This window comes from Schistocerca americana, chromosome 1, assembly GCF_021461395.2.
Source record: "Schistocerca americana isolate TAMUIC-IGC-003095 chromosome 1, iqSchAmer2.1, whole genome shotgun sequence".
Classification (NCBI taxonomy): Eukaryota; Metazoa; Arthropoda; class Insecta; order Orthoptera; family Acrididae; genus Schistocerca; species Schistocerca americana.
Genome location: NC_060119.1, coordinates 425,388,293 through 425,406,878, shown reverse-complemented (window position 1 = coordinate 425,406,878; position 18,586 = coordinate 425,388,293). Strand labels below are relative to the sequence as shown.

The following is an 18,586-nucleotide window of genomic DNA, read 5'->3' as shown; positions in this document are numbered from 1 at the left end:
TAAGACCTTCGATGATACCGAAAAAACATTCGGGGAGAACGCCCAGATCATGAGGCACAGTAAAGTATTAATATAATTCATCGATGTAAATAAAAATGTAAATGTTCGGTTGTTCAAAATCGTATATCTCCGAAAGTTCTTGACCGGTTGCTTTGACATTTCGACACATCGTTCAGTTCTAAAAGGGCGTGTTTTTAGATACCTAATTCTGTAACGAATGTAACTTTTTGGTATCTTTTGTAACGATGTTTTCCTATTGTTAAATGTATGTAAAATTATATATTATATGTATCTGAAAAACAGGTAAATAAAAACTGGTGCAGATACGAATGGAACTTTGTGTCAAAATTCCAAAGTAATCGGTAAAAAAGGTTTAGAAATATGCGATTAGCGACATACACATTTTCTTCGGTTTAAGTACAAATGTGGATATTCGTTTCTCCAGAAGCTTAAATCTCCGAAAGTTCTACATGAATTGCTTCGAAATTTTGCACCAACGTTGCTTTCCAATGTTCAAGACTTATTCTAAACCTACCGGAGCGTCATCTGGCATAAATGTAATTTATATGTAGTAAAAATATAAATATCGGTTGGTTCAAAATTGTTAATCTCCAAAAGCTCTCCACCAATTGCTTTGGAAATTTGACACAACGTTCCATTGATATAAGCGCGTTTCTATTTATCTAGTTCTAAGTACATGTAATATATAAATTTATATAATTTTAATAATAGGGAAATGCTATAAAATGTACAATTGTGAAACGTTGTTAGCAAATAAGAATGTTGTATTTATGGCTTATTGGTTTATGATCAGATAAATACTACATAATCTGAATTTTTAGTAACAATAGCCGGCCGGTGTGGCAACAGTCTAGAACCGCACGACCGCTACGACCGCAAGTTCGAATCCTGCTTCGGGCATGGATGTGTGTGATGTCCTTAGGTTAGTTAGGTTTAAGTAGTTCTAAGTTCTAGGGGACTGATAACCTCAGATGTTAAGTCCCATAGTGCTCAGAGCCATTTGAACCATTTAATAACAATTAACAAGGCTGAAGGTCAGAGAGGAGATGGGTAGAGAGGTGGGAGGAAATAGACGTAGAAAACGGGATGGGGAAAATAGACAGTGAGAGTGGACAGGAAGAGATTGACAAAGAGGGGGAGGAGAAGATGGATAGAGAAGGTGGGCACGAGGTTATGGACTGAGAATGGGGGAGAGATAGGCAGCAAGAGGAGATGGAGAGAGATGAGAGGAGAGAACAGGCAGAGAGATCGGGATAGAGGAGGAGATGGACGAAGTGGGGAGAATGAGGTTAGGACGTACGTACTAGAAACGCGTGTTTTTCCTTTTCTTTCATTTCCATTTAAGCAGACTGAGCCACAGCGGACGGGTAGAGCCAGTACTTACACAAATATGATCCCCTGAGCACGGCAATTACGACGTTTCCACTTGCTAAGTGAAGCCACGTTTACTGTTGTATCTTAGGAAAAAATTAACGTTTGCACTATTCCGAGTGGTAATCACTTGACTGCTAGAGAATTGAAATTTGAGTTGTGTTAAGAGAATCTGGATGTACGTTGTGATGAAAGGTTCATTGTTCCAGTGAAAAATTAATCTTTATAGAGAAAAGAAAAATGTTAGCCGTTGAGTTTTGGGTCTATTGACTTGCGTTATTTACTTTACGTGGAGAAGTTTACAATTATTTTGGGGCGTTACCAGATATGTCACACGGCCCCACTCTTGGTGCTGCAGATATTGACGCGATCGGCTGCGGTCGCAGAACACGCGGGGACGCCGCGATCTGCGGTCTCCAAATGTCATCGGCGCCCCCCCCCGGCCATTACTTGCTGCAGGATTACTGCGCTGTCCGACCGGATTGGGCCGAATAGCCATCAAGTCGCCGTCACACCGAGCTATAACCGGTCCCGCCTGCCAAAAGCCGGTTATCTACAGCCCAATCCGCTCCCACTCTGAATAATGGCTTTGGTAGCACGCGTCTAACTGATTAGCACAATTAGCGCAGTCCTTTACTCCAGGATTATGCCTGGGTAGCAGCCCTCTACTGCAGCAGTTTTAACGGTAATTGTAACAACAAGTGTGAAGCATTCACCTTAGCTTAAATAATTATTAGAGCTTACATTTCCGAGATCTAGGTGAAACGTTCTCGACCTCAAACCCAGATAGCCTTGATATAAACAATACTTTTTAGTGCTGGTATACACTATGCAACAGCGGAAGTCGTACTTTGCAAGCGAGTCGCTAGGCTTATGTTCCGTGCAGTCTGGTAATATGGAAAAGTCAACTGCTCTAACATTATTTGCTGTGGCTGGTTAATGGACGAAGGTAAATGTGGACAAATTAGTGATAGTTGACGTGGCGCTTGATTTTTAATTTTCAACAGTTACGACAAAAAAGGTTAAATGAAAACGTGGCCAAACTTCTTTGGAAGATGATCGTCGTGTAGGAAGTCCATAACTGCAATTCCAGACGAAAACGAAGATAAGATTTGGCAATCTGCTGTTGTAGGTGACGTGCTTTTCGTTGCAAGCAGTGATTCCATAAGAATTGGGAGACAAATGTACACTTATGATCCAGACCACTGTGACCAGCTACCTAATAGCCGGTAAGTCTACCTGTCGCCGGGGAAACAGCGGCGACGATCGTGGCACTGAAGCAATGCGGCCTTAATAGATGGCTGGAGGTAGGTGGCACCACATCTGCACACACAAGTCACCTAAATTCCGTGGAGGCTGGTGAAGAGCTCTGACACCACGTACACTCACATCCCACATGCGCTCGATAAGGTTCTTATCTGGCGAGGTGGGGGGGTCAGCACATCAATTGGAGTTCGCCACTGTGTTCCTCGAACCACTCCATCACGTTTCTGGCCTTGTCACGTAGCGCATTTACTTGTCGAAAAATGCCACTAACGTTGGGGAACATGATCATCATGAAGGGGTCCATGTGGTCTGCAGCCAGCAGACGATACGCCTTGGCCGTCATGGTGCCTTCAACGAGCTCCGCTATAACCCATGGATCCTAATCTGAATGTTCCCCAAAGCATAATGGAGCCGCCGCCCGCTTATCTCCGCCCCACAGTACAGGTGTCCACGAGATGTTCCCCTGGATGACGGCAGATTCGAGCCCTCCCATCGACATGATGAAAGTATTTGGATTCGTCAGATCACGCAACGCTTAGCCACTGCACCAACGTCCAGTGCCGATGGTCACGTGCCCATTCTAGTCTTAGTTGCCGATGCGGGTCGTGGGTCGTTGGCTGCGGAAACCCATCGTCAGGAGTGTTCGGTGCACTGTGTGTTCAGCATTAAAGTATGAAGTCAGTTCCGCCACAATTCGCTGCCAAACCCGTTTTACCAGACTGCTCAGCCTGCGACGTCCGATGGGTGGTCGCCCAATCCGACGGAATCTGGATGTGGACGTTGGTTTCGCCACGTGTTAGAGACAGTGACCACAGCACTCCTCGAACATCGTACAAGTCGTGCAGTGTCCGAAATGCTCGTGCCGAGCCTCTCAGCCATCACAATCTGCCCTCTGTCAAACTCAGATACATCACACCCCATCCTCATTCAAGCACCGTTCGTGCATCTGAGTAGCTATCACTCCTCGTAATGTGAAGCTGCTATCCCCTGGATGGGTTTATATCGTTAATAGGTCGGTGATCATAATGTTCCGTCTGATCAGCATAATTCGAAGCTCCGTGAAGTAGACGAAGTGTTGAAGTGTCAGTTTGTCACTAGTACCTCACGAAACTACGTAGCTCCTGCTGAAAGGGGAGCTAGCAAGAAAAACTAAAATAAAATAACGTAATGATTAGAAGAATGACAGTAACGATCTATTCGGTGGTATTTCTGGACGAACGTCATCACTTTGCACATCATATAGAGGAAGAAGGTAGAAAAGGTACAAACGTGATAAATAAAATTATAGTCATTGCTAACCTGGCGTGCTGCTGTTTGTCTATTCATAAAAAATGTTTAGTACAGTAATTGCACATGCGCCAACCTACTCCCTCCTACGAGGCACGTTGGCCCACAATGTGAAGTGAGTCGGCCTATATGGTTTTATAATTTAATTTACTTATTTAAGAGATAATATATAGATTTTAATACTCACAGCTTGTAGCAGTATATATTCCTACAGCTTTATGACAAAAAATACACTCGTAAATTTTGTTATCATTGCTATAACAACAGTTCTACAGAAAACTATGTCCAAAATTTGCATCAATCGTCATCTGAATGCTTTATATTATCGTCATAGTTCAGATATTCATAAAAAAAGTCCTTTCACGTCGTTTTTAAAAAGTGACAGATGGACCACCGCTTACAACTCGTGTACTGAATCCATTCGTCACATGAGTTGCTGTGAGAAAATGATTTGAGACATCTAACACACAGGGCATCCTTATCTTCATGTTACTGTACTTGAAGAACCGTCTCCGGAACACCAACTTCCTTTCTGCGCTTATTTAAGGCGTTTTAGCAAGTGATTTGGCTTGACCACTGCCACTTTTATCTGTTAGAAAGATCAACATTTCACTTTAAAGTGTTTTCTAGTCTGTCTGTGGAGGGATGTTGTTTGCGTTGCAATGCGCTTTTCACTCGAGTGGCTGTCATCATTGTTGAAGGTCTTGTCGTTTTTTGCTGTCTGCCGGCCGGAGTGGCCGAGCGGTTCAAGGCGCTTCAGTCTGGAACCGCGCGACCGCTACGGTCGCAGGTTCCAATCCTGCCTCGGGCATGGATTTGTGTGATGTCCTTAGGTTAGTTAGGTTTAAGTAGTTCTAAGTTCTAGGGGACTGATGACCTCAGACGTTAAGTCCCATAGTGCTCAGAGCCATTTGAACCATTAACTATAACAGCAAAAAGAATTTGTTAAGCGATAACAGGAATTTTCCTTCCGACGAAAACTATTTACATTAAATAGAAGTGCTTTAAAGCCGCACACAGAGGTGGATTGTTCGTTGGTGGCTTGGTTGAAAGGGACACATTATGAATTTTTCGTAGATACAGGTGCACACATATCGGTCGTCGGTATGGACCTCGTGGATAAGAGCAAACAACGAGAATCAACGTAAGCGTTTCGCGCCTTAGGTGGCAATGTAGCTGATTCGGTTCGGACAACACAGCTCAGTTTTAAGGTAGGAAACACATGGTTTCATTAGCGAATGGATGTGTTGCCAGCTGTTAACAAGGTGTCGCAGAGATACGTCGGTTAGACTGACGAGTTAGCCATTACGCCAGAATCGACCTTCGGCAATGGATTTCAACCTTTGGTAAATCCACGTCCAATGGACGCTGCGAGGTCAGATGACAGATCCCGTGCCGTACTAAGGTGGTATCGTCATGCGCTTACAGACAAATAGTGGTCCTCTCTTTCTGATGTCACACATGGTCGGATGGTCTTCGGGACACAGTTTCGATCTCTATGAACTGTAGCAATATCCGAGAAACAACAGAACGATTCACATTAAGCCATCAAACTACATCAATTTGCGACTGTCCTGCTTCCATTCTTCCTGTGCCCGCCCCACCGCAGGCAATCTGGTAGGCGTATTCTCTGTGCCACTCTTCACCGTCTGTGTCTGTGGACATAGCGACTGCGGTTGTGACTACCCGGCAAACACTACTCCGTTTGATAGGTGCCCTGACATCGGGGCTTGGCGTGGTTGTCCGTTACTGGAATGCCATCTTCCGTACAGAACACGATCATACGGACGTATGTTGATAGTTCGTATGATTATACCATGAATTAGACACAGGATGGGGAAATAGCGGTTTGTTGCTGTAATTTTGAACACTAGTGTAGTTTTTGGGTATAAATTCATTATTATATTCTGGTGATGCCTAGACAATTGCTGTAGTTCAGAATCTACAACTGTGATCATCATGATCTACATTTTAGTGAAAGATGAACTACATGGCCAATTATATTGTAAATCAGGTATTAGAAAACGTCCGATAAGGGCAGGAATCTTCCACGCAGTAAGACTTTATCATCCAATTGCCGGAGACGAAAGAAACATATTACCGATTTCGAATAAATTCAGGCAGAGCTTACAAAATATTTTAATGTACTGGGTTACTCACGTGTAAAGTTTCAGGAAACGACTGCGGGAAAACTGCAAGTCATACGGAAAAGTGGCACATATCTCTGGACAGAGCATCTCTGCAAACATCAGTTAGTGATATGCGCCATGGCATAGTTGCAGGTCACACCACGAGGGACAGGCGTGACAGAACATGTAGACAAATCATCCGCGCCGTACTGTCGCATCGAATTAGTTCGCACCTGCAGACTGGCAACCGAATGAACAGATATGCAAAGCGGGCTGCTGTTGTAGCAATAACAGAACTTCAGTGAATTGCATGTACGTGCTCTTCGACCCCGTATGGACGTTCGCTGCATCACTAACGGTCCCCTTACCGAACACGTGTAATGTGAGTCAAAAAACTTATAGAAATACTCCATCCAGTTATACGCATAATATCTTTATTCCTTGCAAATTTCGCACAGTCATGTTCTAAAACACCAGATTTGATTCTGAACAGCACTATATACTTGAAATAAGTGTAACAGTTAGTGTATTACAAAACTGTTGAAGCCTTGGGGGTCACTTGTTGACGTATCGCTTGTAGATACCTGTTTCAATTTCTTCAACCGACCTTTCTTTAACAATCATTTCGCCACCACGAGTGGCTGACATTGTTCAAGGTTGATCCTTCATTGCCGGTATCATTGCTATTCACTTAAATATTTTCTATTAACCTAAGTGTGGCAATACAATTTATAGTTTTATCTAGTTGGATGCAAGTTATTACGTTTTTTATTCTTTTAATGGTTGTATAATCTGAACAGTCAAGCTCTATGTTCACATATTCGGAGTTATTTTTCCGCACAATGTCTATAGCTGATAACCGTGTAGATTTAAGGATTATACCGGGACGAATGATGACACGAGGACAGAGATTGATGTGATACATTTTTAAATGTCGTCAACATCAGGGAAGATAATGCACTCGTTTGAGATTGTTAGCGTCATCCTGTATCTACTGTTAAATTCCAGCTTGCTTCTTCTTCGAATTCTTCTGCATTGTCGCATATTTAAACCCCGCAATAACAAGGAGGGTGGTACTTTATGCCCACGTTTTTAAATTATTGAAATCTTGTCAGTTACTTTATGTATTAAAATTTAGAAAATAATATTCATTACTTTTAGGAAGTTCTCCTACCGTATTCCATAAATGTTTTAAATTTTTCGGTTGAACTTAAACCAGAAATTTAAGTCTTCATAGTAGACCCTAGGTATTACTTCCCTCGATGAACGTCATATTCAATGCTTCCAGGTTTAAGACCTTAGTTACACATCAACATCTTTTTGAAAAGTATGTCGTGAGTAAACTTCAATAATAATTAACGAAATTTGCTTTCAAAATTTTCTTGTAAATCTTGGCGTAATGTACCCACACCTTGGTGGTAAATGTTATTTGAAGTGCGCTGATGTGGGTGCAAGAGTGCTAAAAGATCTTTTCACATTGTGGATCCTACTTAAACATCAGTACCTCTGTAGGAGGTATGTTGGAAAATGAATTAACAACGATTAACGAATCTTGTTTTTTCAAACATTTTTAGGGTGGGCATAAGGTACGCTCCACTTTGGCAGTGTGCGTTATGGAAAAAACGTTGGTACTACTACGTTTGATGGCTTGGACTCTCATTTCACAAACAAATACCGAGTCTCAAGAACACCTTCTGAAAATGCAAACGTAGATTGCAGAAATTAACAGTAACAAATTTCCTGGCGGTATCCGGAAGATCACCATGAGTCTAGTGAGCACACTATTTTGCACCTGTCGCAAAGTTGCATAGTACTATTAGAAGAGTAGACAAAGAGACCATAAATTACCTGAGAAAGTTATAACATAGAATGCTGTAGTGCCATTATCTCATGAATACAGTGACCTCAGATTTGACAAAATCGAAATAAACTCTCCAATATGATATCATTTTTGGTTATTTTTATACGGCATATCACGCATCGGTCACAAGTTGTTACACATTGTGCATGTCACAAAGCATCGTATTTCGCGCAGGTCGTACTGTTGTATAATATCCGGGTTAAGGTATTCACAAAGAAAATGTCTACATTACTTCAACAACAATTTAATTGAGGTGATGGCTTGGTAATCGCTAGTCTCTTTTCTGTTCTCTACAGTCTGCAACTACTCCAATTCTACTGGTTAGCTAGCAACCGAATATTGCAGTTTACTTTAGTGTCTGCACTCAGAAATTAAATTGTCAGATTGATAAACACCTTTGTGCTGATTAAAGAAAGTGTGTTTGATAATGTGCCAGTGTTGTTGTCCACGTTAGCTAGTTATGTTTGGTGAATCAAATAAGATTTGAAATAGAAAAGAAGCGGGAATTTTTATTAAAAGAAGAAAGCTCTTCCTTAACGTCACAAACTAATACCAATGATTTTAATATTAATGGTTATCACCACCATTAACAGTAAATTACAGTTAATGAAAGTTAATGAACGTTTCAGCATTGGAGAAGAGCCAACACAGAAATGTGACACTCTGTAGGGTAACAAAATTTCTTTTGTATGTGGCATCAAGAGAAAGAAGTACTAACCTTGTAATTGGGAGACAACTGTACAATATTCTTCAATCTGAATATCTATTGTATTTTTACTAACAGCTGAAAATCATTGAGGAAAAGGACGCAGCATGACAATGCTCTACACCTCATCCACATGTTGTGAATTGCGTCGGCCGGCCGAAGTGGCCGTGCGGTTAAAGGCGCTGCAGTCTGGAACCGCGAGACCGCTACGGTCGCAGGTTCGAATCCTGCCTCGGGCATGGATGTTTGTGATGTCCTTAGGTTAGTTAGGTTTAACTAGTTCTAAGTTCTAGGGGACTAATGACCTCAGCAGTTGAGTCCCATAGTGCTCAGAGCCATTTGAACCATTTGAATTGCGTCCCGAAAATTACATTGTGGACAATGTTTGGGAAAGTCATTCTCTCAGAAACATGTGCCTTGCTGTCTTTCTCGGAGATTATAGAATGAGTGATGTGAAGAAGATCTAGAATTCCGTTTCCGCTCTAACTTTGTGGTTACCATTGAGAGGGAACTCGATACTATGTGTACAATATGTTTTCAAAAGGATACATTAAAAAATCTCTCTCAGGCTCTTTCCCTTAAAAGGTTCTAGCAGAGAACCTTCTAGTTCCATCAGACATGCAGATCTCTCATAAAACGAACAGAGTTTGTGAAAACAAAGAGACTTTTCGTTTTTCAGAATATTTAACTTGTTAGCGTCCATTGACGGGTATTTGAATTGTCAATTTTACTGGAGGACCAGGAATTTAAAGAAGTGTATGATGGTGCGGAACCGTTGAGATTGCAATGAATGGGAACATATTTACAGAAGCACATATTACTGACAATTAACACACGTAGAAGAAAATACACATATTAGTCCTTTGGCGTACGAGGCTCGCGGACCCTGACCTGCGAGAGTCGCCAGACCGAGTGGTCCTTCACAACGTCTCTTCCTCTCACCATGGCGAGTGTCCCGTTGGCCTCCAATGGAAGGGTGGTGTCCAGATCAGTGCCTCTCAGCTACAAATAACTCGAGAGGGCAGCATTCTCCAGTGACTTGGTTGACTGTAGCTATCGAACATATAAGCCGCCAAAGCAGTATAAACTTCTTTGCAAAATGATACAAGTCCTGCTAAAGCGCAGAGGAGAACATGTGAAAGTACACATATCATTGCGTCTTTCAATCAGTATTTCTGTTACCGCTGTTTATAACTGGCGCCTAGGAAACACAATCATGTAAACAAAGAATTCACTGAAACATAAAAAAATGCTGAAATTCATTGAGTTTGCTGCAAAGCAAGTACAGAACAAGAGAAAGAAGGCGTGAAAGAAAAGAAGAAAGAGTGGCCATTCGCACCATTCCGTCGCGCCCAGGCTGTACTCCTTCAATGATGGCCAGCTCCCAGCATAAGGGTAGCAGATTATCTTCCCTTACTATGACCAATGCACCAGGCTGCACATTCAGAGTGTGGGCCATCCACTTAGCCCGCTGCTGCAGATGATGTAGGTAATCAGATAACTAGCGAAGTCAAAATATCTGAAACATTTACTGCAGTAGCTTCCATCCACTGGGCAAGCTGACTTTGGCTGCACCTTGATCTGGCTGAGTAACAGATGTGATAGCGATTCCAATCAGGAAATTACATGGGGTGAGGTCTTGACGGTCAGACGGATAGTAAGAGAGTGGACGAGAGTTCAAGCAAGCCTCAGTTTGACAAGTCAGTTATCAACTCTTCAAATGTTGGACATAAGGTTACCATCGTTCGCCGCAAGTGTTATTTGATGGACTTCACCCCTGCTCCCGCCAAAGTGTGGTGACGCTGTAAGAATGAAGTGACAATATAGACTCCTTCATACATAAAGTTTTTCATCTGTGTCTTCTAATAATGACTGTCAACAGCGGCTTGTAACTCATGGGAGTTCCCCACTAGCTCCTACAAAGTTTGTCCATTGTCGCTGTGCAAGTTTTGGCACCGGACCCGTCGTGAAGCAGATCTTCTACATGCAGGGCAACACAGCATTTTCCCTTTAATTTCTATGGCCGCGAGCCAGTTTTCACGTAGAACGGTCCTGTGTAATTAACCCAGCAATTTCATCAAGCCCTCATAGCTTCTACACGTGGGCGTAGTAAGCCTCCCATTAGCTAATGTGCAGTATTTGCCTTTAAAGGCCGACAAGTCAAGCACTTATGCAGAACTCGCCGGGTTGCGTTTCGTCGTTAGGTATTGAATGTTGCTTCCTGAGCGATGTAGGCAACAGTTGGGACCCAGCGTGGGAAAGACGACGATGTTCACTTTCCACTACTAGGTCTTCTGGGATGATGCTGAGGTGTTTGTATCAGCTGATGCTTCCCCTCATATGACGGATCAGCATTTCGTAACCTGTTGCCAACATGAAGTAATCCCATGTCATCGAGAATAGGATGCAATGATATGAGCTTGCTATTCTTGTCTACTAGCTTGTTAGTCTCCAACTGGTAGATTTCGGTTGCATATGTGGCTTCTTGTGTTATTCTGACGCACCGTAACGAGGAATCCTGGGGTTCATTGCGAGACGAGTGAGCGTTATCTTTTGTTTCCCTTGCGGTGTTACATTTACTACAGTATAACATTATCCGCTGTAATCGTGACAACTTCGAGAATTGACAGATGAGATCATCTTGGATTACTCTGCTGATGTGACAGAGGAACTACTCGAAGGCTCTTTCGAATGAGAATTCCTGAGATGCATAACCCCTAGAGGCGTCTAATACCGGCCACGAAACGACGTCTTCTTTAAGCCTGGTTGGTCCTCCCACCACAGGCTGTTTTGTAGCAGGTCTTCAGGAGAAACTTCAAGAGAAGTCAGATCAGCTGGGTTTTCCATTGTAGGTACACGGCCAGATACCGCAGTTGCTGTGGTGTCCTATATCTCGGAAACACGGTTCAAAGAAATGGTTCAAATGGCTCTGAGCACTATGGGACTTCACTGCTGAGGTCATCAGTCCCCTAGAACTTAGAACTATTTAAACCTAACCAACCTAAGGACATCATACACATCAATGCCCTAGTCAGGATTCGAACCTGAGACCGTAGCGGTCGCGCGGTTCCAAAGCACGGTTCCCTAAGAATGTCTTCCACTCCGTGGGTGCTGCTGCGAGCTATGCCACCACAATGGATGAGTCAGTCCACAGGTAAGTTTGTTCGATGTCTATACCCAGAGCGCGAACAACGTGATATAGTAGCCGTGAAAGCAAGAGAGCCCCACAGGGTTCCGAGGGAGGTAACAACAGCTTTTCAGCGGAGCAACTCGTATTTTGGAGCTCTGTAGGATAATACATGTGACTCCATGCTGATTAGTTGATCGTACATAGAATGCAACAGCCGTAAGCCTTCTCCGAAGCGACGCAGAATCCATGCAGTTATTTGCTGAAAAGTGTCCCTTCTGTAATGACTCTACGATCAACGCCATTGTTGTGTGTCATACGAATTTCGCTTTATAATATCTGCCACAAGCAGTGCAACTCTGGAGGGAAGGGATCGTCTCACGTTAACTCATTCTGTCATAGACGTAGCAAAAGTATCCTGAATGTGATCACAATGAAACTAATTAATCCCAACAGATTAAAAATGGACGTTACAGGAAGTACAATGCATTTTGTGAAGCTGTAGACATTACGTGCTGGTTAGACATTGTTCACAATCTGAACCTGATCAGGTGCTGGATTACAGACTAAACCTGAAGTCATAACATCTTCGTTATCAAGCAGTAAAGGTAGTTGCGTTTGTCGCATCTCTGAGGGAATATTTTCGAGTAGTTCCCCACTGCTACAGAACTACAACCGTAATGAGAACCTACCTTTCTTTGATAATTTCGTGAGATCTTGCTGGACCTTCATTGCAGCCTCTACCACATCGCAACCTGAGATACAATCGTCCACACAGAAATGATTAGCAAGGATGTTTGCTCGCCTCTCCCTGTTCACCAACTAATTGTAAAAGAGGCCGTAATGCAAGAAAGGGTACACAAGCCATTCAGGACGTGACTGTCTTTAATTAATATCCCTGCTGTGGTGCAGATCTATGACTGCATCACAATATTCGTTGGTAAGTGCAATCTTCATTCGTTACCAGAAACTGTCGACATATCATCTCTATGTCTTCTGTGAAGGCAATGCGATACACTCGGAAGTGTAATATTGTGGAGCGCAAATCCTGTTGAATGATTGGACTTACCATTAGCAAATTGTTTAGTGGCAAATTTTTGTTCGTTTTGGCGGAACAGTCAAACACTGCTCTTGTCTCAGTAGTAGAGCTGGTTTTCTAAAGAATATCTTCCGTGACTACTGGCTCCACTCACCCTTATAAACTCTGTGTAGCTTTCCTTAAGATTATCTCTCCAGTTTCTGTTCAAGATAACAAAAGCGTTTTGCTGCAGTGTGGAACGAACTGCCTAATTTACTCAAGGCTTCGCGAAACGGAAGTTGAACAACGGATCTTCTTGTGGGATCTTTAGTTGTGTGTTCCACAAAGTGTGCTTTCCATTGCACCTCTTCTCTCGTTATTACAACACGATTTAATTCTTCTGTCCACCAGAATTTCTTCGAGGTTGTTTGAATATTAGTGTCAGTTTTTACAAACCACGACACGACCGGCCGCCATGACGAAATGATGTGCCCTACTATTTGATACTGCCCTGACATAACCCAGTCTAGTTCTGTCTCTTGAAGCACAAGATGACCAGTTCGTATGGAGATAGTCCTTGCCTTCTGAATGTAGGGACAAACTTCTGCTCCAAGTAAGACGTCGATCTTGTCAGGTGACCAAATTTCTGGATCAGCGAGCTATACACTTGGCGAGTGCCATGTACTGAGATCAACTGTTTGTTCTGGCAAGACCTCAGTTATCTTCGGAAAGACTAAACATGCGGCAGACAATATGAAGTTGTCTATACAGGAGCGGACTTGAACAGAAACGCGGTATTTTGTTTCTGAGAAGTTTACACACATTCCTCGAATCGTTACTCTGTTGTACCATCTATGAATCCTGAGGTGTTGTGCTCATGCTTCCAATATAAAGCATGACTGCGATCCAGAATCTAAGAAAGCACGACAGGTTTACCATTTGCCACTGCTATCTTGCAACATTATTCTCGCTGTTGCAAACAGCACTCGTTCGCCAGGGCTGACTTTCAGTGAGCAATAACTCGATGTACTTGACGGATGTATGCCACTGCGCTTGTGTTGCATGTCACTTGGGCAATTCTTCCTTGTTCCAAGCTGTGTGTTTTGTATTTCTGCGTGTAGCAACGTGTTGCGTCATTTTCGACAAGCATGACAGCAAACAGATTCGCAAGTAGAATACCTATAATCACCCTTCAGACAGTTGTAGTACAAATTGTTGAGCATCATAATACCTTTGCGTTCGCTACATGCGGCCTGCCTGAATTTTCTGTACTTGTGCAATGCGTGAGGCAGGTTCCACATGACACATGCAGCACTAATAGCGACGTAGTTTTGTCTCCAGTGCCCAAAAAGAAGAGCATTGGAGGCGTTACGCTGTTTGTTCCCAGATGTACTGTACCTTGGTGACACTGTAGCCCTGACGATTTTTAATGATTTGCATTTATTTTTGAGAAAATCACATGTCTCTTTTAATGTCGGAAAGTTATTGGAACTCAGACTGACTTCAAACTCTGTTCTTATAGACTGGTCAGCCTTTTCTATAAGGAACTGTGACGTAATTACGTCTTCCAAGGATAGGTCTAGATGTAATACCATCAGCGCACGCACATTGCTTGCACATGCCCTTGTCATTGACGGCGGCGTTAAGAGTTTCTTCAAATGTGCCGACACTATCAGTCGAGGGTTATTGTATCTGTTGCTATACATTCTAAGACTATCTTAAAATTAGTGTCATTTAGCGAAATATGAGCAATTTCAGTATGAGCGTCACTTGTTAATGAAATATGTACATGAAGATACTTAGCAGTGTCCTCCAAATCCTAATTTTTTACCACGAGACTAACAAATGTGTCATAAAAATGCTTGAACTGCGTTATATCACCATCAAATGATGGCAGTTTTATGATGGACAACCTGATGCTATGTTTTGATGCGCTGAAGGCAGGTCCTGCATCTTGTCAACTGTGTTGGCAAAAGTCATCTGCATTGCTCTCAGTCTTTTAGAAACCTCGAAGACTATATTTTCGGAAGTTTCCCTATCGTCAGCATGTACATCTACATCTTCAAACAATTCGAACTGTGACTATACGTCTTCATAGTTCTCCACGATCTTTGGTAACAGTTCTAGCCTGACAGTAATATCAACGTGTCCGATTTCCCTGTTACGTCAAATTCCTTTGCAAACTTTAATAACCACCTGAGATTTGCATTCGCCACTGAGCATGTAGTAACAAGTTTATGTCCTAACACTTCATCCATTACGATAGGTTAGCGGTGGCATGCAAGAGCAGAAGCAGAAGTAAGGTTGAGTGGGCATTTACAGGAAGCAAGATAACCAGGCCAGGTAGTTATGTTATTGATGTGCAGTGTCTATGCGGCTGGCTGCGTCTCTGTGGTGCACCGTTGAAGCTCGCAGCTGCCGTTCCGCCCATGGATGGCTGCCGTTGCACTCTAGTCCATCGAATCCATCAGAATGGACCAAAACGTTAGCGTTCCTAGACGGAAATTTGAATCGTCAATTTTACCGAAGGACCCCCAAAAGGGTCCTAGTATGAAATGAAGAGAAACTCCAATCACTCACTCATGGCTGTCGGGCCATGTGGTGGGCGACAATCAGATTGGTATCCCAACCGTGTGCAGGGCGTCGCCAGACACGTGTTCACCCTGGAATCTAATTGACTGGAGTATAATTGTATAATTGTATTCAGTGAGGAGTCCCGTTTAGAACTGAACCCTGATGACCAGCGAAGAGGTATCTGGAGAAGCCCTGGACTGCATTGGGGTACCAACTTCACTGTCGCCAGCCGTATCACCAGACGACCAGGAGTGATGGCCTGGGATGCCATTTGTTTTCACAGCAGGACCCCATCGGTACATCGACGGTATTCCATGTCCCCTTTTGTTGCTGTTGATGGTAAGCCATCCTCGACTTAAATTTCAGCAGAGTAATGCCTACCCGCACACGACGAGAGTTCTGATTGCAATGAATGGCAACATATGTAGAGAAGCACATATTACTGACAATTAACAAACAAAAAAGAAAATAGACATAATCGCCCTTTAGATGCAGGAGCCGTCTGATCGGGTGCTGCTTCACAACTCCTCTCCCTCTAGCGGTAGCGAGTTTCCCGTTAGCTGCCCTTGAAAGGGTGGCGTCCAGATTGACGCCCCACAGGTACAAATACCGCGAGAGAGGGCAGCACTGTCCAGTCACTCGGTCGATTGTAGTGACGGAACAAACATTGAAAATTCTCTGACAGATTAAGAGTGACGTAATACGATTCATTATTTGTACTCGATAGTTCTGTGTGTGTGTGTGTGTGTGTGTGTGTGTGTGTGTGTGTGCGTGCGTGCGTGTGTGCACGCGCGCGTGAGATCGCAGCTGTGTTCGAACAAATAGCTATAACTAGTGGCAAAAGAATAATAGCTCACCGCAAAGAAGAAGGAGACACATGGTGGACAGTGTGAATCAAAAAGTTCAGAATACAATGTTCTGCTAACGTTTCGGAAATCAAGTGGTACTGCGACCTCCAGACCAGGTGAGGGGAAACGCAGATGCCAACAAACTGTGAGTAATTACTAGTTTACATAAAAGGACGAGATGTGAACTGCTTGATAATATAAAAATAATAAAATTATCATTCGAGATCCCACTCATGATGCCTTACAATAATAAAAAGGCGAAACGCATCTGAGAAGAATAAATTAAGCAAGAGGAGGTTGTTTTATTTACAAAGCCAAGTATTTCTCTGCTTGCTACGGAGGACGACCACGCAAAGAAACTTTTAATAGGCTATGTTATTTTTCTATGATTCAAGAACCACTCTATTCCTCTGTATGAAATAACGCATTTTGCACAAATCAGACAGTCAAATACACACACTGCGTTATGTTTTTGCTCTCCATGTATTGAGATTTTAATATAAATATCTGCAAATACAAAAATCGGTCATCAATTAAAATATCGGCTCTGTAAATATACACTTAAAATTACTTTATCTGAAGCTCAGGAAACTTATTACAACAAAAGTGATACTAAACTGTAATTTTCCGGCAGATTGCAATTCGAACCGGAAACATAATTCTTTCGCGGGCAAATGCTCTACCGACTGATGTATCCACGCAACTGGTATCAGCGCACATTCCGCTGCCGAGTAAACATTCATTCTGGTAATACCGAAGTTCCAGAATGCGAAATCAGACTAAGAACAGCCGACCAGTTGCAAAGGATAAAGTAATCTTTACCTAGGTTTCAATAGATATAAATCTATCTTCTTCAGAAGACGCAGTATTATAACAACATGAAGTGATATGTCCTTATCGTTTAGGCAAACATCTGCATAGTTACATTAATCCTTTCTTTCAGGAGTGCTAGTTCTGCAAGGTTCGCAGGAGAGCTTCTGTAAAGTTTGGAAGGTAGGAGACGAGGTACCGGCACAAGTAAAGCTGTGAGTACCGGGCGTGAGTCGTGCTTCGGTAGCTCAGTTGGTAGAGCACTTGCCCGCGAAAGGCAAAGGTCCCGAGTTCGAGTCTCGGTCGGGGACACGGTTTTAATCTGCCAGGAAGTTTCATATCAGCGTACACTCCGCTGCAGAGTGGAAATCTCACTCTGGAATGTTTCATAATTTTATTTTAATGCTAATACATTTTACAATTATTAATATGCTAATGTCCTACACATTAGATGACTATAATTTAAATACACTCCTGGAAATGGAAAAAAGAACACATTGACACCGGTGTGTCAGACCCACCATACTTGCTCCGGACACTGCGAGAGGGCTGTACAAGCAATGATCACACGCACGGCACAGCGGACACACCAGGAACCGCGGTGTTGGCCGTCGAATGGCGCTAGCTGCGCAGCATTTGTGCACCGCCGCCGTCAGAGTCAGCCAGTTTGCCGTGGCATACGGAGCTCCATCGCAGTCTTTAACACTGGTAGCATGCCGCGACAGCGTGGACGTGAACCGTATGTGCAGTTGACGGACTTTGAGCGAGGGCGTACAGTGGGCATGCGGGAGGCCGGGTGGACGTACCGCCGAATTGCTCAACACGTGGGGCGTGAGGTCTCCACAGTAAATCGATGTTGTCGCCAGTGGTCGGCGGAAGGTGCACGTGCCCGTCGACCTGGGACCGGACCGCAGCGACGCACGGATGCACGCCAAGACCGTAGGATCCTACGCAGTGCCGTAGGGGACCGCACCGCCACTTCCCAGCAAATTAGGGACACTGTTGCTCCTGGGGTATCGGCGAGGACCATTCGCAACCGTCTCCATGAAGCTGGGCTACGGTCCCGCACACCGTTAGGCCGTCTTCCGCTCACGCCCCAACATCGTGCAGCCCGCCTCCAGTGGTGTCGCGACAGGCGTGAATGGAGGGACGAATGGAGACGTGTCGTCTTCAGCGATGAGAGACGCTTCTGTCTTGGTGCCAATGATGGTCGTATGCGTGTTTGGCGCCGTGCAGGTGAGCGCCACAATCAGGACTGCATACGACCGAGGCACACAGGGCCAACACCCGGCATCATGGTGTGGGGAGCGATCTCCTACACTGGCCGTACACCACTGGTGATCGTCGAGGGGACACTGAATAGTGCACGGTACATCCAAACCGTCATCGAACCCATCGTTCTACCATTCCTAGACCGGCAAGGGAACTTGCTGTTCCAACAGGACAATGCACGTCCGCATGTATCCCGTGCCACCCAACGTGCTCTAGAAGGTGTACGTCAACTACCCTGGCCAGCAAGATATCCGGATCTGTCCCCCATTGAGCATGTTTGGGACTGGATGAAGCGT

General features: G+C 43.8%; 1 non-coding gene across 1 annotated transcript; it reads left to right on the top strand.

Annotated features, from left to right (window-relative positions):
- The first annotated feature begins 17,255 nt into the window (after positions 1-17,255).
- Positions 17,256-17,330, top strand: Trnas-cga. Its single transcript has one exon. It is a non-coding gene; the product is annotated as a tRNA-Ser (tRNA).
- Positions 17,331-18,586: the final 1,256 nt, after the last annotated feature.